At 41.3% G+C, this 22,197-nt stretch overlaps 1 protein-coding gene across 4 annotated transcripts in view; it reads left to right on the top strand.

The window, feature by feature from the left end:
* The window catches only part of PCGF3 (polycomb group ring finger 3), a 48,126-nt gene that overhangs the window by 5,761 nt on the left and 20,168 nt on the right, over positions 1-22,197 (top strand). For all 4 annotated transcript variants that reach the window (XM_081894811.1, XM_081894812.1, XM_081894810.1 and 1 more), the window contains exon 2: positions 21,191-21,233. The gene's annotated coding sequence lies outside the window, so the exon portion shown is untranslated. The remainder of the gene's footprint in view (positions 1-21,190; positions 21,234-22,197) is intronic.

Below are 22,197 nucleotides of genomic sequence, written 5' to 3'. Positions count from 1 at the left end.
TTTTTGGACACCTCCAATTTATTTTAAATGAATTTAATGTTCAGTGGGAATGAAGTGGTGGTGTTAAGTAATGTGCCACTCACAGATGTGTCATTTGTCACTGTAATTATTTGTCGTACATGGAAGTAGAACAAATGTTGTCATCTCACCAGGTATAGTCAGAAAGCAGAAGTCACATCAAACGTGAGAAATTTTCTATGTGAGAAACATTTCCAAATATGAAACAACATGCAACTATCATGCATGGACTTCTGTCAGTTCTCTAGCTTGATGCATCAACTTGAAGTACAGAGTGTGTGGCTGTATGTGCTGTATGTATGCACAGAGTGTGTGGCTGTATGTGTAGTTTTGCACACAGTAGAGTTTTCTTGTGCTTTTGAACTTGTTTGTAGAGAGAGTTACCAAAAAGGTTTGACACTGTTTGATCAACTTCATAGGTATATATGCCACAAATGTGTGTAGTGAAATATACCGAGGTTGCATTCTATTTCCAGGATTGAAGTGCTTCTCATGTAGGACTCTTGTCCTGTTTGTAGTGGCCTTGAGCTTTTAGTGCTTTCATGGGTTGTCAACCTTTTTGGCAATAGTGTGGCAAGTCAAGATCAAAATGGTACCACTCTGCTACGTACCAAAGTACATATACAACCTCCCTCCCATGTATGTTGAGATGCTGCTGCCTCTACTGATCTTGGGAGCTGGCAGAAGTGCCGGACTGACTCCGTTTTTATCTTTTTATTAGTTTAGATATTAATCAGATATATCTGTGCCACAGCTGGTTGCATGAGATGACTTGCTCCTATCCAAGAGTGCCCCAGTTCCAAGCTGATCATGCCACTCCACAAGTTGACTACCAATGGGTTGGTCACAATAAAGGACAGGAAACGTCAGCAATAAATTACTGGTATGCTGTATGTTACCTGAACTTTTATAATGATGTTGTGTGTCAGTGACTATAAAGTAGGGATGAGCAGCCAAGGTCATCCAGACTAGTCTCATAGGTGAAAGAGAAGAACCCATTAGTCTTGGCAGTGGACTTTGGTTTAGAGCAGTGTTTCCCCAAACTTAGATCTCCAGCTGTTTCCAGACTACAATTCCCCTATCCCTGACCACTGGTTTTGCTAGCTAGGATGATGGGAGTTGTAGTTCAAAAAACAGCAGGAGACCCAAGTTAGGGAAACACTTGTATAGAGAGTTGTTGCCCTCAAGGCGCTTTCTCAGGGTGGTTCTGCATAAACGTAAATGCTGAGGGCTATAAAACCTACCAAGAATGAAACTGCTGTACCAGTTAAATGCATGTGAAAGCCTTCTACTGTCACGCCATGCTGGAAGACGTATCCTTCAAACCAAACACCCCCCCCCCCGACATTTTGCTGTTCTTAAGAGCCATCAGACAGTTCAAATGCACACAAATCTGCTTCTATCTGCTGCTGTTCCAAAGCTGTGCAATTGTTTCTATTTACGTGTGTCTGATAGTGTGAAATCTGGAGCCACGTACTCCAAATCTGAACGCTTCGGCCCACATTGGGAGCTGTGAATAGAAGGACTCTGAAGTAGAAACAGTTGCCAAGGGTATTGACGAATTAGTAAGATGCAGTTTTTGAGTGCATGGGTTGGTCAATACTGTATGTTCTTGATACTTTCCAGAGGTGGGAGGGATTCATGGAAAGCTACCCTAAGGGCTCGATTCAAAACCTATGTATTATAACATAGTGCTTGAGGCTGAAAATGGTTGCCTTTCTGTGTGCCACAGCAACATTGATGTTGACCACATCTTCACCCCAGTAATCTACTTCCAAGTTGTCAGCTTTTACGGGAAAACACGCCCCCCAAAAATTAAGCACTGTTTGATGGAGGCTCACCTGGCAAATCACATTCTAAAATCAAATACCAAAAATTTCACATTTTTTTCTGTTGCAGCTACTTTTAACACCCATTGCTCAATCCTAGGATCAGAAATATTTAATTCGGGTGAGTAGCTTGCCATATATCCATATGCATGGTTTCATATCAGGTCAATTGGTAAAACCAAGCAGAGCATTCTGCTTTATCTACTTATTAATAGCAGTGATATATAATTCAGAACTAATGCAAACAGCTCTTTCATTTTCAGGAAAGTGCACAAGTGTCACTTTTCAGCTCAAAAATATTTTGATCTGCAATAGTTAAAAATTTTGGTCGCCAAGATAAGATTTCTGAATACACTATCGAAACCTACATGTTTTAACTTCATTGCTCAGTTTGATTCATTCTTCGTGGGTTTGAATGCTACTTTTTGAGTAACTTGCTGCTGATCATTTAACATGTGCCAGTGTTTTTGGAGAGTATGTTTATTCAGGGTTAGGTGGTTTTACCCACATGCAAGTGCCACATATGTTAATTGATCCCAAACTTCAGGGTTGAAAAAGTGTTATGTGTGCAAACAAAGCTATTGCATTCTCCAGAGATGCTACAGGATACCAAAAAAAAAAAGGCCATTTGAGTTTGAGATGTCCTAGCAAGCAACAGGTGGTGTTAGTTGTTATAACCCTATGATAGTGTGAATGCTGAAATGTTGCACTCTGAAAAGATCCTAATTGATGATGTACCCACATACTCCTTCGATTACATATGGCATTGTTTGTACGGTAGGCCTACCTCTTCATTGGTGCTTAGTTGGCCTGGATGCACATTTATCTTTTAAAGATGGTTTGGCTGGTGGAAAGAATTGGTGTCTATTCCTGAGGTAGACCCAGTATGCAAAAGGCGTGGTAGATGCTTAGGTCCAGCATGAGATAATTAGGATTTCTTGTAGGCAGTGTTTGAAATTCACCAGGCACCAGGTCCCACCGGCGCCACTTGCGATCAAGTGAAGATGCCCTGCTGCCAGGATGGCGCCTGATGTCTCCACTATCTGGAGGTGCATGCCTGGGGATCCTTGGATCTTGCCTGTTTTCACACACTAAAAACACATCCTGTAGAAGTCTGTGATATTTTATCTGCACAATCAGAACAAATTTTAAGAACCATGAAGTTGTATTGAAAAAAATCGACCTTCAAACCGCCTGGCTCCAAAATGAGAACTAGACATTCGTTTTGGCAATTGGCGGCTAGCTTATATATCTGAGTTTATAACACTGCTCTTAGAATACACTTTCCTGGAAAATTGTCTTGCACAAGGCTCATTAAGTGATTAAAATAAATGGCAGCTACACAGGAGAGTTTCCTGGTGGGTTGCGCCCTTGGTGCAAGGCCATTTGCAAGCCTTTTGTTTCTTGAAGCCTCATTGAAATCTCTCTCTTTTTTTTTTTTTTTTGGACAAACTGAATATTTCCTTTTAAAATCAGCTTTAAACCTGTGCTTTGTTTTTATTTCTGCCAACTCCCCCCCAGGAGCGCAAGGTTGCACACATTGTTCTCCCCCTCCTCATTTAATCTAAACAACAACATTGTCAGGTAGGCTAGGTTGAGGGGCAGTGATTGGCCCAAGGTGTATTGTGAGCTTCATGGCCTGTGGGGATTTGAACCCTGGTCTCCCAGGTCCTAGTCTGACACTCTAACCACTGTACCATGCAGGAGTAAGCCTCGTGGAGTTCAGTGGGGCTTATTTCCAAGTAAGTGGATGTAGGATTGCAGCCTTAAGAAGAGCCCTGCTGGATAAGACGAAAGGGCTATCTAGTCCAGTGTTCTGTTCTCCCAGTGGCCAACTAAATGCCACAAACTGGAATTTAAGTACAATAGAACTTTCCATTTGTGTCCAAATTTTAAATCAGGGGGTCAGTTTCTTATAAACTTCTTAAGTAGCTTGCTTAAGTTGGTATTGCATCAATTATACGTGTGATTTTGGAAACAGTAATTCATAGTATGTCTTCCTGGCATATGTGAGCAAAGCTCAAATGCCGTTTCCAGGTGGTCTCCCATCCAAGCAACTTAGGAGCTATAGAACTGTGTCATGCGCCTTCAAACCATCACCATTCCAGAATATAGCATTTGTCTGAAAGTGCTATTACAATCTTCAGTTTCTTTATTCTCTTATTCCTTATTAGTTTAATATAAGATTCTTGTTCACTTTCTGCCATTTAATAATTGGCCAGATTGTATTGCCTTCTTGCTAAACAAGGGTGACTGTGAACCGAATTCATCCTTTGTGAAACAGCTAGGTTTTTAGAAACCTGGACAATTGCTTAGCATTGTTCTGTGGTGATTAACATCAAGGGACAAAAGAGCTTTTAGAAAGCAGGCTGCTTGGAGCAGCTCCATTTAATGAGGGTGTAGCTAAATTGGGATGATTTTTGTCTTCTGAAAATACCTTTACACTCTCAGGAATTTTGGATTTATGCTAATTTACCATCTTTCTAATGGGACGCGGGTGGCGCTGTGGGTAAAACCTCAGTGCCTAGGACTTGCTGATCGTAAGGTTGGCGGTTCGAATCCCCGCGGCAGGATGAGCTCCCGTCGTTCGGTCCCAGCTCCTGCCCACCTAGCAGTTCAAAAGCACCCCTAAGTGTAAGTAGATAAATAGGTACCGCTTTATAGCGGGAAGGTAAACGGCGTTTCTGTGTGCGGCGCTGGTGCTGGCTCGCCAGCTGTAGCTTGTCATGCTGGCCACGTGACCAGGAAGTGTCTTCGGACGGCGCCGGCTTCCGGCCTCTTGAGCGAGATGAGCGCACAAGCCTAGAGTCGCTCACGACTGGCCCGTACGGGCAGGGGTACCTTTACCTTTACCATCTTTCTAATTCATTTTACTAGTGGAAACCAAATTTTTAGGTCTACTGTTCAGCTTTTTTAGATGGAAAGTATGAGAAGTTCTGCAGTAGTTACCCTCTTACCTAGGGGTTTTCTGAGGTGGAACCACACATTCATGTCATGACCCCACAGTCTAGCATTTACCAGGCACCAAGTCGGAGGCTAGAGTAAGATCTGGTTCCTGACTAGGAGCCTCATGCTGTGAATGAAGGTAACCAGTGCAATTTTTCTAGAAAAAGAGGTTTGTGGACTCCTCCCTTGTTTTCTTATAATGGCAATAGTAGCTACATGAGAGGTGCCGGAACTGTGTTCTGGTGAGTTCCAGCTGAAGAAAAGCCCTGGCAGTACAGCCAGTGTGGTGTAGTAGTTAAGAGCGGTAGATTTGTAATCTGGTGAACCGGGTTCGCTTCCCCGCTCCTCCACATGCAGCTGCTGGGTGACCTTGGGCCAGTCACACTTCTTTGAAGTCTCTCATCCCCACTCACCTCACAGAGTGTTTGTTGTGGGGGAGGAAGGGAAAGGAGAATGTGAGCCCCTTTGAGACTCCTTCGGGTAGTGATAAAGCGGGATATCAAATCCAAACTCTTCTTCTTCTTATTCCTTGAACCAGAGGATGGCAAAGAGGTCTCTCTGATGTTACAGCACCAGAGTCCATAGAACTGGATCCCTCAACCAGAGAAACATGATACTGCCTCCCACAGTATCTTGCCATTTCAAGGTGAAGGTAACACACCATAGAATGCAAAAGTGCCTGTCTGGAAGGCTGGCCCTTTAAGAAAGCCCAGTTTACTTAGATTTGAGTAGAGTCAGAAACCTGGATGCTTGTTTGCCAAACACAAGCTTCATTCAGTATTTTATGTAAAAAAGGAAAGAGGTTCAGGCCTCCTAGGCTGATGGGTCCTCTCTACCGCCAAATCTAACAATTCTCTAGTTTCTGCTAATTGTTTTTTCAGGTCCTATTAGAAATCTAAAACACCAGTTAAATAAGCCAATTTGTATAATGAACGATTCCTGTGGGTTCTTCAGATAATTTAAACAGAATATTTGAAACATGGAGTGAATATCCTTATAAATGTGCCAACCATGTATTTGATTTGGCAGCAAATAATGTGGCATGCTAACAGTAACTCTGCACAATAGCACTTCAAATCTCAGTGTTTTTAACACGTTCCTAATTAGGTGTGAAGTGATGTGAAGTGATCGAAGGCTCGTAGCATCACAGTGGTTGAAGCTCATTCAGATTTTCTACTAACACAGTTTATTAGGTTGGTAGTCAACTAATCCTGGATATTAATCTGGATTGACAGTTTGTGAATCAAGGTTTCACTGACATTATGAAAAAGCTAACAATCCATATTTGAAGGGTGCCAGAGTCTTTCACTCAGAATCTGAGCCTGTAAATGGTGCCTGAGAAAAAAATGGTCCTAGGATTGAGGCAGAACTAAAGGTCATGCCAAACGTAGGTTGCTGCTAAATACACAGAGTCTGTGACAAGTTCACCCTCCTCTTCTCAATAATATTATATTTAAGAATACACAAATTTCCTTCTCAACAAATGTTTGCACAGCTGTGTACAATAAACAGAATGTATAATAGATATAAATATATGCACAGCAGTTTAGAAACAAATCTTTAAAAGATACATTTTTGTTAATTGCTTAATATAGATATACTTATGGAAGCATATTATGTTATGTATTCTTCTTCTTGCCCCAGGCCCAGGCACCCACCAGGGACGTGGGTGGCGCTGTGGGTTAAACCAGCGGGTTAAGCTGATCAGAAGGTCGGTGGTTTGAATCCCTGCGACGGGGTGAGCTCCCGTTGCTCGGTCCCTGCTCCTGCCAACCTAGCAGTTCGAAAGCACGTCAAAGTGCAAGTAGATAAATAGGTACCACTCCGGCGGGAAGGTAAATGGCATTTCCGTGCACTGCTCTGGTTTGCCAGAAGCGGCTTAGTCATGCTGGCCACATGACCTGGAAGCTGTCTGCGGACAAACGTCGGCTTCCTTGGCCAATAAAGCGAAATGAGCGCTTTATTGGCAACCCCAGAGTCGGTCACGACTGGACCTAATGGTCAGGGGTCCCTTTACCTTTAGTATTGTTGAGAGGTGGTAGAGGAATGCACAGTGCGATGTCATTCTGTCATGTATTTCCATAAGATATTAAGGGGAGACAAGGGAAAATACCCATTTCATGGTCTTGCATCTGATTCTGGCCTTCCATTGTGATCTGTACATGTCGACTCAGAAGTAAGTTCCTCTTTGTTCAGTGGGACTTACTCCCTTGCTAGGGTATTTAGGATTGCAGCTTTTAAAATCTGGTTTTCATAATAGGCCAGAGCTGGAAGTGCCATTGTACATCTTGTACAGGGCGAGTCTTTTAAAAGAGGCCCCGTGGATCCTCTTGTCAAGATGGAGAGAGTGATAGTCCTGAAGACTAAACTGATCATAGAAAAAACAAAAGCAAAAGATCTTAACTCCTCTCAACCTATTTCAGAACCTTTGGTGAGGCAAGTGGGGACACTTTTGCATCTTCTGTCTCTTCAGTTTGTTGATGAACAGAAAGCAAAGGATTATAAAGCAACAGTGGCCAATTGGGTGTGGGAAGGAGATCACTCAGAGAGGGATGGGAGAAGCGTGGCTGGTTCACATCTCTGGTTTCTAGAGGATTCAGAAAGAGGTTTTCACTGTACTAGGTGAGGAGCCACAATACAGGAAAACATCATTGAGGGTTAAAGTAGGGAACACTGTCAAGCCCCCACAATTAAAGACAACTGCACATTTTGCGCAGAAGTTGAGCTTGTTGTTTGTATCATTTAGCAAACATGTGGAAGGCTAAATGTCAGATGTGAATCCTTGCTAACCTATAGCAAAGTTATTTGTCACATAAATATTAATTTGGACATTTCATTTGAAGTTGACAAGTCAACTAGAAGTTGATAATACATCCTTTCCCCTTTGCTCCTGAGAAAAATGAAAGAGCAAAATTAGCACATTCCCCCACTGGATATTAGGCAGCCTGATACCCATGTTCTAAATGCATTATATTAATTTCAATATCATTTCTGTGATAAGTTTTCAGACTAGATACAAGTAACCCACTTCTCTCAATTTTAGTCAACTAGCACTGATTAGGAAGTGCAGATTTCAACAGCTTCCCCCCCCCCAATAGCCGTGCACATAAGTCTATGAAATTATGAATCTGCATACATTTTTACTAGCCCATCTATACCTATACCTGAATGCCTCAATATACACATTTCTTTAACTCGGTCACCTCGAGGTTATTCCTAGTTGTCATCAAGTGGATAGTTGAGCGGATATTGTTAGGTCAGCCTGCAGTAAGTTTTTCAGACTCTCATCAAATTGTTTGTCACCAAAGTTACCCCCGTGGGATGCTGAGAAAGAAAACATTTTTGCTGTAGAGTAACTTCATTAAACCCGAAATCTGGGATCCCCTCCAAACCTATGCCACAGTTTTGCAGTTGTTTTGCAGGGTTTTGCAGAGCAAACCTCACGTTTTGCAGCCCCCTCATCAAACTGAGTAATCAAACTGGGGTTTGTTGTTAACCCCCCCAAAAAAAACCTGTGCCAAGGGGGACTGAATTTTTTTGTCTTCTCCCCCAAGGAGATTGAAAGAAGGAATGGTGAAGAGGTTGAGAGGGAGAGCCAAGAGTTTATGAGGAAAAAATACTGAGGAGATGGCAGAGATAGTGAACTAAACTGAACTATCTTCAGATGACAGGAAGAGGAGTCTTCTGCCCTGACTCAGCTTTAATCCAGCCACAGTTTATTGCCAGGCGAGTGACTGAGACTGAGGCCTCTAGCTGCATTCCAGCTTAGACTGTGAGATCAGACAGGTCTGAGAAACCCCAATTGCTCATCTCTGGATAACTGATTTACTGGATTCTGTTCCTTCTCGTGTTTTGTTTAGCAACATGCATATTTATCTGAAATGTTCCTCTTTTGTATTTCTCCCACTCCCAATTTGATCAAATTGCCGATAGGCTGTGATGTCAGTTTTCTGGAACGTTTTAAATTGGTATTTTTTCTTAAATTCCCCCCCCCCAAAAAAAATTAGGGTAAGTTGCAATGGAAACAATTATGATGCCCTAGAGAGCGATCTTATTTAGCATGCTTATTTTATTTGTATTTAGTAAATAAAGCTAAAAAACTTTGAAACTGCTAAGCTTACCTAATATTTATTTGCAGTTGGCACCATTCATTGTTTCGGTGGAAAAAATAAACACTGGAAAACCTTCTACCCTACAGGTTCTCCTTGTAGTTCTGTTGGCAACTTAATCAGTCCTACAAAGGCTGTGACTTTTATCCCCCTTCATCCATCCCATTTCAGTTAAACAACAACAATCACTTAAGCTCAGGATTTCTAGTAAAAGAAGTTGCCAGTATGGAAAGTGGGGTTAACAAATGTTGCATGTATAAAATACAGGTTTGCTAAGAGTAGTTGAAATATCCAGAGCAGTTACATTTTATTCTGCAACCTAAAACAACTTCACACAGGAAGCAACTATTGTTTATGCTTTTCTAACTTCAAGGTTACACTACTGTAATGTACTTTAAGTAGGCCTACCTTTGACAATTTGGAAGCTTCACCTGGTGCAAAAAAACCCAGCTGGTGTATGTTTATTTTTTTTCAACTTTCATTGAAGGTGTCTCATCATTTCTAGGGACCTAGTTTTTGTCTCAAAATGAAATTCAGGTAGAATCAGAGTTAAAAAACAAGTTGGGAGTGACACAATTTGAACGCTGAAATTGACCATGATACAGATGGGGAGGCTTTGTACTGCCACATCTGTGTGCAGCAAACCTTATTTGCCTGGCATTAAAGCATGACCCAAAAGATCATGCTCAGTTGAATATGGAAACTGCCAAGATAACTGCATTAGGGCTAGAAATCCTTGGGTAGAATCTTACTCAGTTTTTTCAGTATGCAAGTTGATCTTGCTGGTTTTGTTGTAAGATTTAGTGACTTCTGAGTTTGGCTGCTTTTGAAGTTTTCACTGAGGCTTGTTTAATCTAAGGGATTTCCCCTGTGAAGCCATAATTCGGTCCTAATGCCATTATTCTTGTAGAATTGTTAGTACCACATATTCAGTATTGGGACTTTACTTAAAGCTGAAATTGTAAAAGTTAAAAAAGAGGGCTTTTGGACATTTATAAAACGTTTACTACCTTAATTAAATTTAGCTACATTTTGCCCGGATTTGATTTACGGCATCCTAAAATGCCTGCAATGTGTTTCAAACGGTCATTAGTCGATGTTCCAGCTAAACTCACAGGTGGGGATTCTCAAACTTATGGGGACATTGTGGAATTTTGAAACAGTGCCAAGAAATACTGACTTTTCCGCTAGATTCCCATCCCGCTGCTCCCACACCACACTGCTTTTCCACTTAGTAAAAGTCAGATACAACAGAATTAAAACAGATCTTCTTGAATTTGCATGATTTAAATACTCCCCCCCAAAGAAAGGGTTCCCATTCATTCACATTTTGCCTTTCCACAGGATCTGGGTAAAAGTCAGCTCCACTAAAATCAGAAAACAGATCTTATTACATGGTTTATAAAATGAGATCCACCCAGAGCAACAACCAAATGAGATTTTACATTGGTGTCTATAGACTGCATGCTAAAAATCATGGATCCAGCACTTGACGGCAGTTACATGACACACACAAAAAGATGAGCCCACGACATCGATCCTGATGAATTATCATGATTTTTAGATATGTCAATAAAACCATCATGTCACATAATATATCTGAGGTTACCTGTGATTTGCCTGAGGTATGGGGAGAAACTTTTTTAAAAATCATGAGAATCCCCCCCCCAAAAAACAACCACTTCTAATTCATGCTTTTCGCCATTTTACCACCTGTTCACTCAGTTTGGAGAGTTCCCTTTGGAGCTCTTCACAATCTCTCTTTGTTGTAGTGACCATCAGCAAACGTGGCCACCTCACTGCTCATTGCTAACTCTATAAATTGTTTATGAACACGTTAAAAAGCAAAGGTCCCAATGCTGATCCTTGAGGGACTCCACTTTCTATACCTTCATCCGGAAAACTGTTCATTTATCCCTACTCTTTGCCTCCTGCAACTTAATCAATTCCTGATTTGCAAGAGGGCCTAAACCTCTTATACCTTGACTGCTAAATTTATTCAGGAGTCTTTGGTGAGGTACTTTGTTGAAAGCTTTTTGAAGCTCCATGTACACTATGTCAACCAGATCACCTCTATCCATATGCTTTTGTTGACACTCTCACATAACTCTAAATAGGTTCATGATATGTTGAATGTTTCCGTAGCAGGTGCTTTACCATTGAGTGTGTGTGAGAGCTCCCAAGTGTGAGTAGGTGTGCCACTTGGAGGAAGGGCTAGTACATTTTTGTGGTTGCGCTTCTGCAAGGTTACATGAGAGCTAGTGTCAGATTTCTTAATTTAGGCAGCTTGAGCAAAAGGCTTATGTGGCAATGCTTCCTATATTTTGTCAGCTTCAAGAAACTGAAGACACTGGCAGCTTCCTCTTTCTTTATACTGTACTTTTATTCACTTGTAGAGCAAACTGCTTAACTTTTAATTTCATTTGAACACATCTTCAGAGTTTCCCATTTATTTATTGGTCCCTGTGACAAGGCTGCATTAATGCCCACCTACTTTCAGGGTCTCTGGGGCTGCGTTTGGTGAGCTAGTTCCGTGTAGGGATCTCAACTACGGCTTGTGTGTTGATTTGGAAGACTACTAAGTGAAATGATGTCTCTGACCACTGCATGGCAGGGAGACAGCTTGGCACTAGTCTTCAGTAAGCTTATGTTCAGGTAGGCAAAATTGATATGAGAGCAACCCTTAAAGGGACAGTCCTTAATTAGAGCCAGTGTGGTGTAGTGGTTGAGCGGTAGTCACGTAATCTGGGGAACCGGGTTCGTGTCTCCGCTCCTCCACATGCAGCTGCTGGGTGACCTTGGGCTAGTTACACTTCTTTGAAGTCTCTCAGCCCCACTCACCTCACAGAGTGTTTGTTATGGGGGAGGAAGGGAAAGGAGATTGTTAGTCGCTTTGAGACTCCTGAAGGGGAGTGAAAGGCGGGATATAAAATCCAAACTACTCTTCTTCTTCTTCTTCTTCTTCTTCTTCTTCTTCTTCTTCTTCTTCTTCTTCTTCTTCTTCTTCTTCTTCATCTTGGGGGGGGGAGGGGTATTACTCCATGGTTTTAAGAGAGACCTGGTCTGAACAAAGACATTGGATTCTTATCTCATTATACATGACAAAGCCATTTTTCACCTTCTCACCCCTTGCTTTTTCCTGTAAGACCTATTGCAGTGTTAAGAGTCGTCAACAGGCTCATCACAGCTATCTGCCAATCACCCATTCCCACCACCCTTCTGAGTAATACCCCTCCCCACTTTCTCACTATATAGAAGGGTCTGGTGACTTCTGTTTCAGTGTATCTGAAGAAGTGTGCATGCACACGAAAGCTCATACCAAAAACTAACTTAGTTGGTCTTTAAGGTGCTACTGGAAGGATTTTTTGTTTGTTTGTTTTGACTATGGCAGACCAACACGGCTACCTATCTGTATTTTGGATACATTTTGGGATCTCATAGAACTGTAGAATCATAGAATTGTAGAGGATCCTCTAGTCCAACCCCCTGCAATGCAGGAATATGCAGCTATCCCATACAGGGACTGCGTTTGCAACCTTGGTGTTGTCACCACCATGCTCTAAGCAACTGAGCTGTCCTCAACATTATTTTTGTGCCTCTGATGTGTTGTTCAGAATTTACAGAATAATATAGATGAAATGCTGGTCCCTGCACTGATTCAGAAGAGATTGCAGTCGAAATGTGGGGACATGCAGGAAAGAAACACAGGAGGTGGCAGGGGAACCGAGGGCTGAGTCCAAAAGAAATGCAGTTAGAGGTGCTTAGGTTTTATTTCACTGGGGATTAGGATTTAGGAGCAACAGAAGAGGGGAGTTTGAAGAGGCCCTGAGGAGGAGCAGCATGCAGATGTACCGTAACTTGTGTTTTAATGTACTGTATTTGATATTTGATGTTAGCCGCCCTAAGCCCGGTCTTGGCCGGGGAGGGCGGGGTATAAATATAAATTTACTTACTTACTTACTTACTTACTTACTTGTGCAACTACATTCTAGGCATTAAGGGCAGCAAAAGGGGAACAGTCAGAACTTAGATACGTAAATGCTGAGAAGTCAGCATATGAAACAGCTAATGGTTGTGGGAATATGGTAACTTAGAAAAATGAAACAAAGCACCATCCCAGTGAATTAAAAGTACAAATCCTGCTCCTACTTCTCTTCCAAAGTTCTAACTTAATGGTTTGCCTGTTCAAAAACAAAACAAAACACTGACTGGGAATCCCCATCCAACACTAAAGATTCCAGTTGTGGGGTATTAATAACCAGCTTAATACTGAGTCTTGCATGAGTCAGTACTTAATTTTTTTCCATAGCTTAAAACATGCCTTGCATATTTTCATGCAAATGAAAGAAATAATGTTTTTAAAGGCTGTATAAAAGGCATTTGTGGTATATTTGCCATTAAAAATAAAGCTTCTCCAGTTATATTTCAAGTTGTCTCTGTAGGAAGTGTGAAGTGGGCATTTAGAGACAGTTTCAAAATGCTGAAGAAATTAAAAGGGCTATTCTTGAGAAGCCTGCAACTGGGCGTTATTATCCAAGCTTGACCTTACTCCAAATTAGGGCTTTGAGTGTTTTCTTTCCCCACTGGAGGACAACTTTCCACAGTTGGGAAGTAACAGCCTGGACTATAAATGCAAAGTTCAAAACCGATAAAACTCTTCTCAAGGCAAAGATGGTTGGTGTGGTCAGGTGTGGGGAACCTTTGAATCTTCAGATGTTCCGGATCTACAACTCCCATCAGCCCCAGCAAGTATGGCTCATGGCCAGGGATGATGGGAGTTGTAGTTGAGCAACACCAGGGGGTGCAAATGCCCCCCCCGCACCTCGTCTAAGGTGCCAAGCTACCCTCTAATGCTGTGCTGTGTTCATGCACAGCACCTTTTTCGTATCATAGGTTGTTGCTACTATTAAGAGTAATTAGAAGCCCAAACTTGCCACATTGATTTCTAAAATGCTAATTTTGAAGGAAGCAGAGAACAGAGTCACTGAAATCTTATTTCATGATTACTGTATTAGTGACTCATCATCCAGTTTGGGCATTCTTTATTCTCATAATCAGTTTGCCAGAGGTTTAATTAGCACTGAACTTTGAAAAGGATGTTCGAATGTGTGGGTTATCAGGTAAGCAGCAAAGGGAACTCTACCTGTTACCAGCTGGGCCTTGAAAGGTCAAACTGTGCAAAGGTGGATTTCATGAATGGCTGAGAGGGCGGTCTATTCTACACTTAATGCATGCTTAAATTGTGTTCCCCTCAAGCTGATTTTGCCTCTGGTGCCTACAGATTCTTCCTTCTTGACTTCAGTGGGTTTTCAGTATAGAAAATGGGTGACCTGTCATGCAGGAGCTTTCCCCCCAAAGCAGGTGCTTAGTCCATAAGCTTTTCTTTATTTTCAGGGTTTTAAGGAATTTAATCAGGGCTAAAAGTGTGGAAATGCAGTTAACCCTGGCTACATGGGTTCATGTGCTGACAGGGCTAACAACTTCTGATTTTAAAAAATGTGGGCAACTTGATCGGTCCAGGCAAGTCAGTGGACAGAAGTAGAAGCAAAAGTTGTAGCAGCAGCTGGAATGCCAGGAGGAATGAGGTGAAGACATGGAACTGCCCTGAGACCTCCGAGTATGAGGCGGTATATAAATTCAATATTTTTTAAATTTATTTTAAAAATTGAACACTGCCACCCACTCCTGCCTCCCTTTTGCCTCTATGCTGAGTAGAACAGAGTTGGGGAGACATTCTGGAGATACTGAGTTTTATTGTTTATTGCACTCAAATTATTTTTTTCTGTGAGTTTAGTATAATTGGCTTGTGATTCTTAATTAGTACTCTTGCTGTGTACTAACCCTTGGATTTTGTGAAGCATTTAACTGCTCTAAGCTGCTTTGGGAGCCAATCTTGGTTGAGCGGGATATAAATATAGAAGAAGAGAAGAAGAGTTTGGATTTGATATCCCGCCTTTCACTCCTTTTAAGGAGTCTCAAAGCGGCTCACATTCTCCTTTCCCTTCCTCCCCCACAACAAACACTCTGTGAGGTGAGTGGGGCTGAGAGACTTCAGAGAAGTGTGACTGGCCCAAGGTCACCCAGCAGCTGCATGTGGAGGAGCGGAGACTCAAACCCAGTTCCCCAGATTATGAGACTACCACTCTTAACCACTACACCACACTGGCTCTCTGTGCAGTTGCTAATCATGTTTGCTGGGAAGTAAGCCCTACTGTGTTAAATGGGATTTAATCGCCAGGTAAGTGTGCATAGGATTGCAGTGGTCTCATAGTATAATTTCGGATCTGGGTTTGCAAACAATGGTTGCTAGATGATGGTGGCCTGGACATCACAATAAACCATGGATTGAAGTTTATGTCTGAGCTTATGAGTTTATGGGAAGGCCCATAAGTATCGATACCACTTTGTTCTGCTTGCGCTACCTTTTTCTTAGACTACTGTTTTATTCTGATTACTGTGAGATACATTTGTGAGCTGTTGCTAATGGTAGGAATCAGGTCCCCCTAACCTTGATTTTTAATTTATAATGGTGAGAGGTGCCAAATTTTGTGCTTCCAGTTCCCCTGAACAAATAGTTGATTCAAAACTTGATGAGACATCTGAGATGTGGGCTCCCGGGTGTAGTATGCCCGTTGTCTGCAGTTTATAGCAGTTGCTAATAAAGTTCAGATTTAGTTCAAGACTGTAAGGATGGTTTCTAAAAGCTCTGCAAGCTTTAGTCTTTTTATATCCTAGAAACCTCTTATGTGTGCCTAATATAGGTCCATTGTTAAGATATTTGGGTTTGGTGGAATTTTGCTTTGCCTCATAGGCATACTTGTCCCCTTACAGCTAGGTCCCCTGGAGTTCAGAAATACTTTAAGACTACTTTCATACTGAAGCTTTTCTTCTTGTTGTTAAAATCCCTCTAGCATTCTCACCATTGCATTTGCTTCTGTTGTTGTTTGATGGCTCTGTGTACTTCATATTTTGTATTCATTACTCTTTTGGGAAAGGTTTTTTTTTTTTAGTGCAATGGGGCTCCAAAACAGAATGCGGAAATTTCCTTACATTTCAAAAATAGTATTGGTAATTTTTCAAAATCAAATTGGTTTGGATCTTTCTATAGCTTTCATGAATGCAAGGCCTGCCATTGCTTTGAGTACTGAAGTAATGTAAGCTGTCACTGTATGGAGATCTAGGCATCATGGAGATGGTGGCCTTTTAGCAGAAATGCAAAGTTAATGAAGCCTGAGGATGTGGTCAAGATGCTTGCAACTTCACAGCCTGTTACATGCTTTCTTGATTCATATTTATCCTGGCTGATTATTGCCAGCCCTTGAAGCTTTACTGGGTAGCTCCAAGGTGTGATGAATGCTTTGTGGCATGATAGGATGGTCCCTGCTGCTTTGGAGGAGGTGGTAGTGTGGCCATGCAAGGGGAAAAAATCACTTTGGGAGCAGAGGTTTATGCCAATTATCGCATGCAAACTACTTTCAACACACCTTTTTTGAGATAGGGTGGTGCTGGTTCAGCTGTGGATGCTTTTCTAGTCTGGTCTGGTTTTGGGGCAGAGTTGGTCTCAGTCACCCTGATAGATGACCTTCAGGATGAGGAAGTGTGACCATGCTGAGATTGCTTGGATCTCTCTGTGACCATTGATACCATTCACCACATTATACTCCTGTAGGTTGGGGACACCATTTCACAGTGGTTTTGCTCCTACTTGTGGGGTTGGTTCCAGAAAATAGTATTGGATGGCTGTGTCTCAGATCCCTGGCAATTGATTTGTGGGAGCCGCAGGCAACAATTTCCTCCCGAAATGATTTAATATTTATATGAAGCCAGTGAGGGCAGTCACTGGGAGATATGGGGCAAAGTGTCACTAGTATGCTGATGATACCCTTCTATATTTCTTTGTAACATCTGAACCAGGAGAGGCTGTGTATGTCCTAAACTGGTGCCTAGAAGCCCTAGATGCAGTCATAGGCTGAATGAGAACAAATAAACTGTGACAAGACAGAGACACCATGGATAGGAAATTCCCAGATTATAACCTTTTTGTTAACTCTATAATTCTATCTATGTGTCTTAAGTGCCCTTTGACAAAGTCATATTGACAGTAGATCCATTGAAATGAATGGACTTACATGAATTATGATTAACTTAAATCCATTGATTTTAGTGGGTCTCCTCTTGAGTGTGGCATAGTCAAAGGCCATTCTTTGAATTTAGCTTGTTACCAATCTGTCTAAAAGGGAATAGTCCAAAAGGGAATAGTGTACAAAAACATTGTGATAATCATCCTCAGTCTTGCATGTGAGCTTGTTTCTTCTCTTAATCTAAAACAGGGAGAGGTTAGCAGCCAAATGCAGTGCCTTGAATCATACGACAATTTGAAGTCTGTGAAGGAGGCAGGAAGGGACTAGAATAGTGTATGCTTCCCCCTTCTCATTGCATGATTACCAAGTTACGACTGGACTTCTGCACCCAGCTTTATTAACTAGATAGTTCTGATTCATTCCTTTTGTGCCATCTGTTCATTAAATGACGTTGAGGAGGAAGGTGAAAGAAATTGCTCACACTTATGAGTGTTTGAATGAATGATGCTTAATTTGTCACTGGTGATTGTCTAATATTCAGTCTTAATACCTTCAAAAATTTACATTTAATTGGTCTGTAGTATAAAGCTCACTGTAAACTAAACCTGCCAAAACACTGATCAGAGAACTGATTTTCTTTTACAGCAACCACTGCTTAATCAGTAGTTGTTTTAGCAAATAATCTTGTATTGGATTCAGCAAAGAAGTCTAAAATACTCTTTTAAAAATAAGTATGCTCAGAAAATAGTCACACTTAATACTTATGTGCAATATATGCACAGGAAGCTGCCATTAGTTTTACCTTTTTCTCAAGGGAAAGATGCTTCAACCTCTTGATCATTTTGGTTGCAATATTCTGTAAGTGGTGGTCCTTTATCTCATGTAGGTAAAGGTACCCCTGACTGTTAGGTCCAGTCATGGACGACTCTGGGGTTGTGTGCTCATCTCGCTCTATAGGCCGAGGGAGCCGGCGTTTGTCTGCAGACAGCTTCTGGGTCATGTCGCCAGCATGACTAAACTGCTTCTGGCGAACCAGAGCAGCGCACGGAAACATCTACTCACAGCAAACCTGGGTTTGCAACAGGGAGCTGCAGCCAGTCCTGGTTCCTTGCTGAGTATATCTGTATGATACATGAGCGTACCTGTATGATACATTAATCCTGAAATATTTTTACACTGCATTTTTAGATGTACAGTTATGTATATACAACTACAAAATGTAGTGTGTGTGAGGTGTGCAAGTAAGTGCATATGGGAGTGGAGCAGCCCCTGCCTTTGTGTTGTGTGAACAGAGGGCTTAAGACACCAGTAATACTGCATTCCTCTTCTGACTTGAGAACATGCTTCTAGAGCTACTTGAGCTCAAAGGCATGAATTGTTGACTAGGATATTTAAGCTTGCTAATCTTGGAAGATTAAACTGATTTTACTCATTTAGGAGTGGTAATTCATCTCTGGAAGCTGAAGGATTTTTGGAAGGGTTACCAATTAGTATTTGGTTGTACTTTTGATTACTTTTGTATTTGTTTACTTTTCAGCTATATGTGTAACAGCAGTGGTTCACTGTACCATAGGTGTCGGTTATTCATTGTTTCAGAAAAATCATATTCTTAAGTCTTATTCAGTCATTATCCCCTCAGTGCAGTTACCACTGTGCAAGAGGGAGAGTTGGGGTGAGCCCATTAGCCCTTTCCCCCACTTTATGTTTCCGTGGTCATTTCTAGTGTCCATGTGTTGGAGGCAATTTACAGCTGAGGACTCTAGCTTGCATAGAACATCTAGTCAAGTAGAGCAGGTGTCCCACTGCAGACATTCAGCCCCCAGCATGTGGAGGCCTTCAGGAATTTCAGTTTCTACATGCAGGAGGAACTGTTCCAAATGAGTTCTTTTCTGCTTGCTCCTTTGCACGATGGTGCCCAAGGGGTGGGATGGAGAGTAATTGCAACAACATTTCAAAGCAATTTGCAAGAAATGCTAATTAAATTCAAAAAATCTCTGAACTACACCTGAAAGTAGTGCCCATAATTGTCAGGTGCACTGCATATGGACTAGGTTCATTTGGGGTATAACATTGAAGAATTTCTAGTTCAGGTTCATTCTCTTACATGTGTTTTATACTCTTTAGACCCTTTGAGCCTTTATGCTTAAAGATCGTAATTGTTGAGGGGTGTGTGTGGAAATTAAACAATGCACATCCCATTGTCTGTGCTTTGATGTTTTCTTAGTCTTCTTAAGTATGTTTTATTCTTCAGCACAACAACTTGTGAATGCTGAATTTTTGTTTGCAATCATGTGCATCAGTGTTTCCCAACCTTTTTACTTGGTATGGTGACCCATCAATTTATCAGGTTTTTTATGGACCTCAGGTCATTGGCAGGCATTGGTTTTGTGCATTTTAATTGCATGTTTGTGTATTTTATTACCTTGAGGCATCCAAGCAACAATTTACTTAATATCCTTGTTAATGTGGAATTTGTTGAATTGTTTATAGTACTTAAAAAGTTACCCATAGTTTTGTTTATGGGAATGTAAGAACACCAACCATCTGATTGCAGGATATGCCTCCATAAGCTGTAGAAATTTGTTTTTAAAACATACAATTACACAAGCCATGTTATATCTAACAACATATTAATATTGTAAATATTTTTATTCTAAGTGAAGTCCATTTCAGCAAATAACAGTGGGATTGCTAAACTAGCATTTTGCCAAAGAGTAGTTCAATGTAGGCTTTAATGGTTGTCAGACATGGTTCTTATATCATTATGGATACATAACCTGTTTTTGTATTTTGGCTTCATAGTAGCCATTCCTGAAAAATCTGTATCAGCAGCACAGATATTGCTTCATCAGCAATCTCTAGATATTCTGTGGCAACATGAAAGCAAAATTCAGAGCACCTCATTTACAAAAGTTATCTTAGAGGGTCCTATCACGTGACAATTGAAGGAGCTGTTATTTTAGCACAATGAGGACTTCATGACATCAGTTGCAAATGGGTTTTGCACCTACTCTACCTTCTCAGTTTCTAAGCAGACTTCAAATTACCATTGACTTAACTAACCTTGGCAGCAGGTTCAGTGATGGTTCACTTGTACAGGGAGCTTCTCTGAGTGATTATTACAGCTCATCTGTGATGCACAGCTGCCAAAGGAGCGCCTTGTGGTGAACTGTCACTGGATCTGCCAGCAGACAGCAGTTCCCAAGTGTTACAGTGTAAGACCTGAGCCATCCGGATGTTCAGAGACATGTGTTTATTCAGATCCCGACCCACTTATGGGTCATGACCCATAGGTTGGGAAACAGTGATTCAGCTGAACTGTGAACTGGATGGTGGTGAGCTGGAATTAGTGCCTTTTGGATTTCTTGAACTTGTTCCTTTTAAAAATGAATTCCCAAGTGGCCATCTCTTTTTTGTTCTTATAGCAAGAAAATGCTTTTTATCCTCCGGCAGGAAAATAATGAAAAAAGGCATCCATGTACATCTGTAGAAATGGAATAGATTTGGACCTTGTCATGAAATTTGGCACAGAATAGTAGATGAAGAAAGACTCAATAGCAGATTGCATGTGGGTCGCAAGACAGGTAATACATGTATTAGGAATCAAGTTTTGAAGCCTGTGTCCAGTTTTGTCCCAGAAAAACTGGGGATTAAGAAACAAGAAGTGAGCAGAGCTGGCTGGTGCTGCCATCCAGTTATTATAATTATGATAAAAATATCATAATTATTCTGCCACTCCTGTCAAAGGAGCCCAGGGCAGCAGAAACAGCAAAAGTAAAACAGTGTCAGACTAGTGGGTTTAACTCTGCGAAAGGTTACACTCTTGTACCTGCTCTACTAGATCTTGTGGATCTAGGGAGTTTAATAGTGACCTATTTTAAGCAGGAAAGCAGTTGGCCTTTTGATAGCTTGACTATTTTATGCTGACAGAAATAAGTTCACCGGAAAAGGATCAGAAATACTTCTCATTTCTGTCACCCTGTGGTGGCAGGGAAAAATTACATCTACACTTTGTTTCAGTTCATGTATCTCTTATTAGCCTCATATGTCTAATTTTTCTTCTCTGCACTGTGACAGGCACCCATCATTTAATGTCAGCCCCATCCCATATATGCATTGAAATATTTACCTATATTCCTTAAATCTCTGGTATTTGTTCTGGCAATCGTAGTGTTACCTAACAGATTGTTTTCTTCTCTCTTTTCAGGTCTCTGGATGGCAGACTCTGAAAAGAAATGCAGTTTTAAGAGGTATGTTGACCACATGTCCTTCCAGAATTATTTGGGGAAAGAGCACTTTACTGATGGAATTGGACTTCTCGTTTCTCACTTTAAATAGATGAAAGGGGAAACAGGGATTGAAAACAACAAGCACACCCAACTTGAAATTGGTGCTTTTGAAGTTCTAGTCATAATTAAAATTTGCCAAACGCTTTGTTTTACTGTAAACAATAAAATTGCTGCTGTCCCACCAGATAGAACCTGTTTTAGTCTCAACATCAGATTTGTTATGGGTCCAGTATAAGTTGCTTTTAATGTTAGCCTTTAGTTTTTATGGCGTGACAGTTGTGTAGAAGCTCAGGGAGGATGGTAACTGTTTTAATCTTGAGGGTTTTTTAAATGTAGGAATACTTTTTTATTCAACTGAAATATCTCGACACTCTTTCACATAAAGATTATGTGGGGGAAAGAAGATTTGGGAGATCCCCAAATCTATTTGAATTGCATCACTATAAAATATTTGAACTTCCCCTCCTAACTGGAACTAGGGAATTCCTGTCAGTGGCAAGAACTCCTTCATGCTCTGATTCCTGCCACAAGAAATGTTTAATGTGTTCAAAGTTTTGGAATGTCACAGAAGAGTCTTTGAGTGGTTAAGTTATTCTTACAAGGCTACTGAGAGTCACCCAAACTCTAAGCTAACCCTGCTACTTCTGGGGTAGTTTGTCCACCACCCTGCACTCATCTCTCACCTGTGAATCCTAGAAGCTGTCAGCATGCAACAGCGACCACACCCTGGGAACGGCTTTGGCTAGCTGGCTAAACCAGGTCAGGGTAGCCGATGGGACTCAACCATTGATGAGTTAGGGACTTCTCTTGCATGCGAAGACAGACTCCTGCACATTGAGCAGACAAGTATTGGGTTCAGCAGTCAAGAAGATGGTTTCTGTACATGCTGTGAAGTGAGGGGCAGATGGGGCTCATCCACCTGGAA

This window comes from Podarcis melisellensis, assembly GCF_964234715.1.
Source record: "Podarcis melisellensis genome assembly, chromosome: 17".
Taxonomy (NCBI): domain Eukaryota; kingdom Metazoa; phylum Chordata; class Lepidosauria; order Squamata; family Lacertidae; genus Podarcis; species Podarcis melisellensis.
The sequence above is the reverse complement of the archived record's forward strand: the minus strand, read 5'-3'. Positions and strand labels throughout refer to the sequence as shown.